General features: G+C 40.4%; 1 protein-coding gene and 1 long non-coding RNA gene across 8 annotated transcripts in view; both read left to right on the top strand.

Moving 5' to 3' along the window:
- Window positions 1–247: 247 nt before the first annotated feature.
- LOC119007808 lies at window positions 248–1,097 on the top strand. The gene is made up of 2 exons (XR_005071233.1): window positions 248–476; window positions 604–1,097. It is a non-coding gene; the product is annotated as an uncharacterized LOC119007808 (long non-coding RNA).
- Window positions 1,098–2,975: 1,878 nt separating this feature from the next.
- mtus1a (microtubule associated tumor suppressor 1a) overlaps window positions 2,976–9,019 on the top strand; it is a 40,121-nt gene continuing 34,077 nt past the window's right edge. The window contains exons 1-2 of one of the 7 annotated variants that reach the window (XM_037076643.1): window positions 2,976–3,100; window positions 3,568–3,627. The gene's annotated coding sequence lies outside the window, so the exon portion shown is untranslated. Of the gene's footprint in view, window positions 3,213–3,246; window positions 3,329–3,567; window positions 3,628–6,865; window positions 7,305–9,019 lie in introns of those variants that run through there. The other 6 variants (XM_037076649.1, XM_037076648.1, XM_037076644.1 and 3 more) reach the window with 6 other exon arrangements.

The following is a 9,019-nucleotide window of genomic DNA, read 5'->3' as shown; positions in this document are numbered from 1 at the left end:
CAAATTTGACAATGCAAAATAAGGCTATGCAATGTAAACAGTAAAAAGGACGAATAAATTAGAAGATTTTAGGGTTTATGAATTTAAGGGACTGTCAACAAAAAGCAACCTCTTAGCTAAGAAAGGCCCATATCTATTTCAATGGCCTAGTGTGCACAGAGGGTGAGACGAATAAGTGTGCAACAGTCCCTCAATGGACACGTCGGCATTCTCACTACACTGCCGTGACATAACTAATAAACACCTGAAGCCACAGCAATTACACCATTAATCAACATAACAATATTATCAGGCATGATTTAACCAATGCACAAGCACAGTACAGTGCTATAATTTAAATTGCCAAATAACACCCTGGATATGTTTAAGAATTGTAACAGTATTATAACTTATTACTTACACTCTCATGGATGCAGTCAGAGGACGGAGCAATCAACAAAAAAGGAGAAGCAAGAGTCCAGAAAACACAGCTGCAGGTTGGTCATTCGATTTTCTTTTGGTGTATCTTTTGGTCATTCGATTTTCCTTTCAGAAACGGGTATTAAATAACAAAAAGAATAGTGGTTATTTGATTTTCGTTTTTCCACATTTCCACTGCTTTAGGATTGCAAATATCCAGGGACGGGTGAGGGGACCAGCGGGAAGCCCAGCGCTGCTACTTGGCCCTGGTTAGTCCTCATGGATGAGGTGTTAGGGCAGAGGCCTTCCATTGCCCCCCCCCGTCCTAATTGGAGGACACACCGGGGCCAAGTGCCGCTGCGGCTGACCAGGTGGTGGTGGAGGATGAGGATGATGAAGAGGTGGTGGTGGAGGAGGACGAAAGTCAGCCAGGGCCGTCCAGAAAGCGGAGGAGGGAGGACGAACTCGTCTCCCTCATCAGGGAGGACATGAGGCTCCAGAGAGAGGCAGAGGAGAGGCGGGAGCGAGAGAGCGCAGCCTGCATGGAGAAGCTGCTGGAGAGAATGCCGGATCGTTGAGTCTCTTTTTCTTTCTCTACTGTTATATATTAAAGTTTCATTATAATTTACGGGTGTTATTTATTTTTAATGATTGTTCATATGATTTCATTTTTCATACATTAAAATATGTTCTTGTTACACCTTGTCGGTTCCATTTCATATTTACAGCTTAAAAACAATTTATAACAGGTTTAGCAAATGGCATCAAGTGCTAGTCAGGGATAAGAAGGGATTGAATTTTTTCTTTTATTCTCAACGGTCTCTCAGAACTTTTGAAACTTTGAAAATTTGTATTTCCTGCGAAAATACAGTGTGAATGCTGAAGGCTGAAGCGTAATCTGCTGAACGTCCTGCTGAAAAGTTGAAAAAGTCGAAAAGTCGGATAAGTTGCAAAGTCAAAGGCCGAAAGACCTTAAAAAGTTGAACATGTTGATAGTTGAACAGTCCCATAGCTGAACATGAAGAAGAATATTTTCAAGGAGTTGAAAAGGCAGAAAGATGAATATTTGTAAAGGCTAAAAAGCTGTAGAATAAGAGAGCTGAAAGAGACTGAAAAGGTGAAAAATGAGCGAAAAGGCCAAAAAGTTGTATATTGAGAGGGCTGAAGGAGCTTAGAAAGGTGAAAAAAGACTGAAAAGGTGGAAAGTTAAAGGCAGGAAGAGCTTAAAAAGGTGAAAAAAGACTGAAAAGGTGGAAAATTAAAGCAAGGAAGAGCTTAAAAAGGTGAAAAAAAACACTGAAAAGGTTGAAAGTTAAAGGCAGAAAGAGCTTAAAATGGCTTACATCGTCTATGTAAAGTAAAAGATGTGGGATCCAAATCCAGCTGAAGAGAATTCTCTCTCCAGTGTTCCAGCTGCTCTCCAATCAAGTGATTGTGTCGCTCACTCTAGCTGACGCAATACACACGCATTCTACAGATACACACGCTGGAGAGGTAAGAGACAGAGATGAAAATGTCCCTATAAGAATGAATGGGAAAATGGCTCCCAAACCCTAACCAAACCATACACATTTAAGTGTTTCCCACAGGATCAGACTTTAACTGTAGTTGTGGTTGTCCAGTCGGGGTCCCCAAATTGACCAACTTCAGGTTTAGTGCCGAGTTAACTTGGATGGAGATAAAATGTAATTGGGCGGCTTTTCTAGACTCTCCAAATTTTATTTAATCAAATTCCCGAAATTCTGCCATTAGAACGAGTCATTTCGCTGGGTTGTCAGTATTTTACTACCATTTTACAGATATGTCTTCCACAATGTTAGCTTGTGGGTGAAAGTCCCCAGTGCATCACATGACAATGTAGCTACACGGCTTGACGACGACAAAAACTGGTTTTAAGGCCTGGTGCACTTTGCGGGGGCTTGATCCTGAAATGAGGCCAGCCATCTTCTTTGCAGAGCAAGTTAGGTCATACGCATGCACACTGCATTCAGTGGATGAAAAATAAAAATAGACACCTTATCTAGTGATTACGAGAAAAGATCTCATAATTACGAGATCAGGGTCTCGTAATTTTTCTACGAGATCAGGATCTCGTAATTTTTCTACGAGATCAGGATCTCGTAATTATGAGAAAATCCATCAACGGCACCATTATTACTTATTCCATAAGGTTTCAGTTTAGACTGAAATTATCTGAGCGACTCCCTGAGGTGGAGTACTATCTGTCTGAACTGAAATTAGTCTGTGGTCTGTGGTAAATTTGAACTTTGGGCTTTAATTTTGAAATTTCTCGTCAGAAACTCTAGACACTGTGTTTATTTTTACATTGGACTAATTATTCATACAGAAGAAATGTCATGGTCTCCATCTTCTAAGGTTTCAATGTGATCAGAATTAGGATGGTAAAATAATCAATGAATGAATTCCTTTAATGCTCAGTTAATGAATTAAATAATTCATCGATCAGTTAACTGATTGATTGAATTCGTGTGAAATTGCAAATTGCCTTCATAAGTCTCTGCTCTTATTTTGAATTCTCTCCTGGCACTGCATTACCGTAATATGTACTGTATACTGGCATCACAAAATAACTAGGTTGACCGCGGTTTTCGGAGTGGAGGCGAGGTTGACTGCAGCTAAAAACTGACCAGGTGGAAGGAGTTGTTCATTAGACACATGACGGGTAGAAGTCATCACCTCGGTACTGTGTGGCTTTGTGTTTTAGTTTTTCAAACTTTTTAAAGGACGGTATGTCCGAATTGTTCAGCAGGTATCAAGACATGTTCTGTACTTTTTCGAATTTTATACTTGAGGTACGCCCCATCTCTTGGCAACAGGAGTTAGCTCAAGTTAGCTAACGTTAAATGTTTGTTTTTGTCGTCAACCGCTGTTTCCTGCCCTCCATTTTGGTTCAACGTTAGACGTGATGGTTGAAACCTTTTATACATTAAGTGGTTATGTTAGTCCACCGTTTTATTACTGCAAGTTAAATAAATTGTATCCAACACTGCTAACGCTAATGTTAACGTTAATGCCGCGTTTTAACATGAAACTCATTCCCTCATCTCATGTGTTGTCTGCCGTCTTTTAAACCATTTATGGACTTGAAAGGTTATTTTCCTTGCTATTTGTGGCTCCTCACTGTGTTTACTCCCCATCTATTTATAGACCTAACTGGAGGAGGCCTCCAACAGGGATAATCCGTCAGTCAGGTGCGGTTGTTGTGAGGTAATTTGCCCTACCACACACACGCATACACACACATACTGCAAAAGGTATCCATGGAATTTGAACTATTTATCTGCTTACAAACGGATTAAACTGTGGTTAATTTTAATTTGCTTGTGATAACTGCATGTTGTTGCAAGCCGCAATTATTTTGTTCAGCAGGGCTACATTATAAAAGACAGTGCTGTGGGCTACACTGTTCACAATACTGTTCATAATGGAGTATCCATCACAAATGTTCAGGTTGAGCTCGGAAAATCAAGTTTATCAAAAGAAAATGTACATTTGTTGTTGTTTGGTCTTGTTTTCCACCCCCTGGGCCTGCCTAATTCAGTTCGGGCACCACAGCAGACTAAATTAAGAGCTAACTAGGACTCCGATCTCTACTCGATTTTTGGGACCAATGATAATACCAGTATTGGGGAGAAGAAATTTCTGATATCAGTATATCCACTGAAATACAGTATTTCTAATGATCCATCAAATGAAGTTAAAAAACTTTTGCGACAAGTAGTTAACTGAGTATTTTTAACAGTGAAATAAATAAGCTCCTGTGTCTAAAATGAATTGAAACACTAAACTTCACATTTATATTTTTCTAAGGAACTCTTTCTATGATCTCTCTCTAAAGAAATGTCTGTATTGGCGCATAACAGGATATATATATCTATCCATCTATCCATCCATCCATCCATCCATCCAATACCATGAAAGGAACATTTTGGCCTATAATACCTGGCAAGCGATATATCAGTCAAGCTCTAAATTGAACAGCTGCTGACACATCTGTAAACTTCTGTTTTTCACTAGATGGCGCAGGCCCACATCTCTTGAGCTTTGTCTTGACAGCACTTTCCTTTGTGTCTTGCTGGAGCAGACTAGCTAATATTCTGAGTGTTGAAAGACAGTGCCGTGCTACTATTCTGACCAGGCTCACTGGTGTGGTTTTGTTGCCTTGTGCTTTACAGAGGACAGCGTTGTCCCTGTGGTATGCTGGCTGGAATCCCCCAGCTTGACCTGCTGCCCTGCTGTAGTGTGGGGCAGCTTTGTGTATAGGCTTTTGATGGCTGTCTCTGCTACTCAAAACTCCTCATTGTATTGTACTGATATGGCTAGTCACCCATGCAAAGGCAGGGAGAGGCTTCTTAGGCCTTCTGCAAAGTGCCTGAGGGGCTTCAGAAATGTAGAGGCATTGTTCATTAAATGTCACTCTCGATTGTAAATGTGTAATGCAATTTGGCAGTAACTGTCATGAATTTAAAGACGGCTTATTCATAGACAAGCAGAGGTACTCTATGAAACGTCATATCAAACAGTAAATTGGCCTGTTAATGTGAGTCACTGACAAAAAAAAGAGACAATGTTATTGTTTGACAAGGCAGAATTAATCTGAATTGGAAAATACAGGGTCCAGTAGACCAGTCAAGTACTGCAGTTACTTTGAGTTTGTCATTTCAGAGGGATATAGCAGATCATACTATCTGTTGTGTGTACTGTGTAGGTAGATGCATATTACAGCCCCACTGGTACCTGATTTCTGGGGGACATGATGATTCGATAGATGAAAATAAAACTTTTAATTTCCACCATATTGGCCGAAAAACATGCAACATTTAAATGTGGTTATCAAACGCTTTTGACAAAGATATTTAAATGAGGCAGTATAGTTTATAGTTAAACAATATATTTTACTGACTAGAATGACCTCAGTGCCCTGAAATATATAATTTCTCTTGGTATTTAAAGATTATTAATAGTCCCAAGTGACTAAAATAAATAAGATAAATAAAGCTCAATCTTAACCAATGTGACCAATGTTTAAATGCTTGGATTCCATAACAAGACCCACCAAAAAATTTTTTTACAGAATTTACAGTGAGAATAATTCTTTGAACTCTTAGTTGGGCAGAACAGTCCAAATTGTAGGAGCTGCATTTTTCGTTGAAATGTGTCATAACTAGAGTTCTCAATGGGTCGGGCCGGCCAGACCTACAGGTTCGGGCCGAACAAATACTCAAATGAGCCGGGTCGGGTGGGGCCTTAGTCTTCCTTTTTTATAAAACACATTTCATAAACCACATTTCTTGCAGGTTGTAAATATATATTGTTTGTTGTGAATCATCACTGTTCACGTGTGGTGAAGAGTAAGTCTGGCTGCCTCCTTCATGGGGAGGGGCAGACTCAGACCTGACGCCGCTGCATGACGTACTCACGCCTATAGCCTGGCTGGGGAAGATGGAATTGGCTAAAAGTAAACTTGCCACAGGCGAATTCACCCTTAAGGAAAACAGTGCAGGCGCGGGGGGTTGGGTTCAGGCCGGGTTCGGGCAGACAATTCATGTTGGTGTGTCGGGCTGCATCGGGTTCGGGCTTAAAAACCTGCAGGTCGGGTTGGTTTGTAATTTTCAGACCCGTTGAAAACTCTAGTCATAACACACCACTATATGTGAAGCACTGTGGTGCGACAGGGTTGCCCCGGCCTGCAAATCAAATATAGATGTACAGGAACATTCTTCTTTGGTAGCGACCCCAAGCAAAAATATCTTTTTTTCTAGTGGAAAAACAATTATCATTCCTACTAAAATCCTGTTTCAGATCGCAACCATAATATCCATCAAAATAATCTTGCAGTGATATTTTTAGCATGTCATGTAACTATAACAAGCCCACTCTACACCATGATTTACATCTTGTCTGTGGTTAAGATTAGCCAGTAGTTCTTCAGTCAGGGGCCTTGTATAGATTAAGCAGAAAATAGCATGGGTTTTAGGGGGTCTAAGACTCTGGTGTCACATCACTGCTGTAGAGTCTGGATCAAGTGTCAACCTGTTTGTGAACAACATTAGGTCGTGTCATCAGTTGGTGACATTGCCAGTGAAGGAGTTTGGAGACCTTATCTATAATGGACACTGGAATGTGTCTTACCATTTTGGAGTAAGTTTGTTTGCAAATTCTGGTTGGACCTACCATTTGAAACTGTCATAGTGAAACATTCTCCTTCACACAAGCCTCCCACTATTCTGCTCCTCTTTTCACTTATCCCTTACTAAAAAGCCGCCTGATCCATTTCCTCATAAAAGAGGGACTTGGCTGCTAAGCAACAGTGAATGCCAACGCGGCCCAGCAGGCCATGGCCACTCCCCCTGCGCTGTGCTCGGCATGGATAAGGTAACGTGTTGCTTGCTCCCTCTGTAAAGTTGGGACTGGAGCTTTCGACACTGAGCACAGTCCTGAACTGAACCTTGACATGGGAAGCAGTGTGGAGCCAAGTCACTGATTGTATCTGATACAGTGGCTGTTTGGAGAGGTTTCTGATCTACTGCTGCAGCAAGCCTGCTGGACTAAGTCACGTTACCTCGGGGTGGGGAGGAACAAATAGAAGCTAATGCTTGCACTGGGGGCACCCTCATTCAGGCTGTGATGTTATTGATGCACTGTTGACTCTGAACTCGAGGAGTGGTGGCACTGGGGCTGTTGGTGTGTGGCTACAGCAGACTCGCACACCACAGCCTGCCCAGTTGGCTGGATTTAGCTCGTCAGAAGGAGAGGAGTAATGGGATTGTTTATGAGAGGGCAAAACGAGCCAGTGAACCTGCGTGAGTGATCTCTGACTAAATGCAGCAGACAACAGAACCGACTGTGGAGGCATTTTTCTTCCTCGCTGTTATCATTGAATGGTAAGAGAAGGAGTAGAGGTGTTCAGTCAGTCCATATTATAGTTCAGCAGTTCCTTTAGTGAAATGTAAGTGTTGTAAACGGTTAGAAAATGTCTCGGTGTCTTTTAGCTTGAATCTTATGTGTCAGGTCATGGTTTGTGTCAGCTGTAGTTGTACTTTACATACAATATAATGCCCAGTCACATTTTTAATTGGCAAAATCACTGTTCTGCATTGTTTTTCTGTCATGGAGGATACTGCAGTAGCCTATGTGGTGCCAAAGTTCAGTGTGCACAGCAGTTTGCTACAGCCATATATTTTATCTGATTGTCCAGATTGCGATGTACAGTCAGGTGTGTCGTTTGTCTTCCTCTTAAACCAATATATTATTCATCCAGATTTGGCCGATTGCCCATGTTGATAAAACAGCTACTTTGATATATCTTATCAGCAGTAGTGTAGTAAGTATGGCCAATTTATTTTATTAAAGACTGAGCTAAATACATTTTTGAAATGTGCATGCTTGGAGGTGAATCACTAAAAACATCTAGATTTTTGTTCATATTGTCTTTCTGTGGTAAGTATATATTTTTTTTTATCTCAAGGAAGTTTGCTAGAAAATGTTTTACAAACTTTGAATAATAGTTCATTTTATAGTCAACGATGTGTTACTGATCGCTCTTATTTCTCAAATCAGTGCATTTTAGTTGGCAACTGCTGAATGTCTCATTTGTAGGATTTGATTGAGGCAATGTAGCATAAAATTGTTTGACAAAAGGTGGCTTCATTATAGTCATCATTGTTTTGTGCACCTCAGGCTCCGAGCTAGCTGTGGAATTATCTGGTCATCAGTGACTGCTTGTGTCTGTGACTCTTGAAGTAAATCGATGTTTGCCTCTCTGTACATGAGGAACAAAAAGGCATATTTTGACACGCAGACCATTCAACTGCTGGATTATGTTTCAACGTTGCCATAAAAGAAATTTCTATCTTGGCAGTAAAACACACAGACAAGCAAATGCAAAGAAGCTGCCACTCAAGAATGGAAATATGTGGTGACTATACTGTATATTATAAACTGAACCTTCTGTCTTTTCTGTGTTTTACTGTAAAGTTCCGGTGACAGCAAAGACAAACCTCTGAGCTTAGTTTTTGAATTAAGTTATCATTTCTCCTGAATTTTGTTGTTTGTAGCATTGGAAAGTCACATGGCCTCACTGACTCTGCCCAGCCTTTCTCCAGCAGTATACACCCTGTCTAGTTAAACATAACAGAAGTGTAGCACTGTACACAATTTTGCTCCAAACAATCAAATTATATGCTGGTGTTTCATACACTATTCAGATGATTACAACTGGGCCACATGAAGTGTGTGTCAGGTGTTTTCCTATGTGCACCAGAGTGTCTGGGGTCTATATACTGGAACATTTTCAAGCTGTTGGTGACTTGATATCTTTGGTGGTGCATACCACAACAGCACACAACAAGGCAGTTAAAGCTGCCATTTAATTCTCATGTCAAACACTTGTTGGCTCATTTCAGAGTAGTAACACTGATTAGTACTGGATGGTCCATCTTATCATCCTTCTTCTTCTTCTTCTTCTTCTTCTTCTTCTTCTTCTTCTTCTTCTTCTTCTTCTTCTTATTCTTATTCTTATTCTTATTCTTCTTATTATTATTATTATTATTATTATTATTATTATTAAATGATGATTCAGAAGAGATGATAACAGTGG

The sequence above is a fragment of the Acanthopagrus latus genome, chromosome 18 (assembly GCF_904848185.1).
Source record: "Acanthopagrus latus isolate v.2019 chromosome 18, fAcaLat1.1, whole genome shotgun sequence".
Taxonomy (NCBI): Eukaryota; Metazoa; Chordata; class Actinopteri; order Spariformes; family Sparidae; genus Acanthopagrus; species Acanthopagrus latus.
The sequence above is the reverse complement of the archived record's forward strand: the minus strand, read 5'-3'. Positions and strand labels throughout refer to the sequence as shown.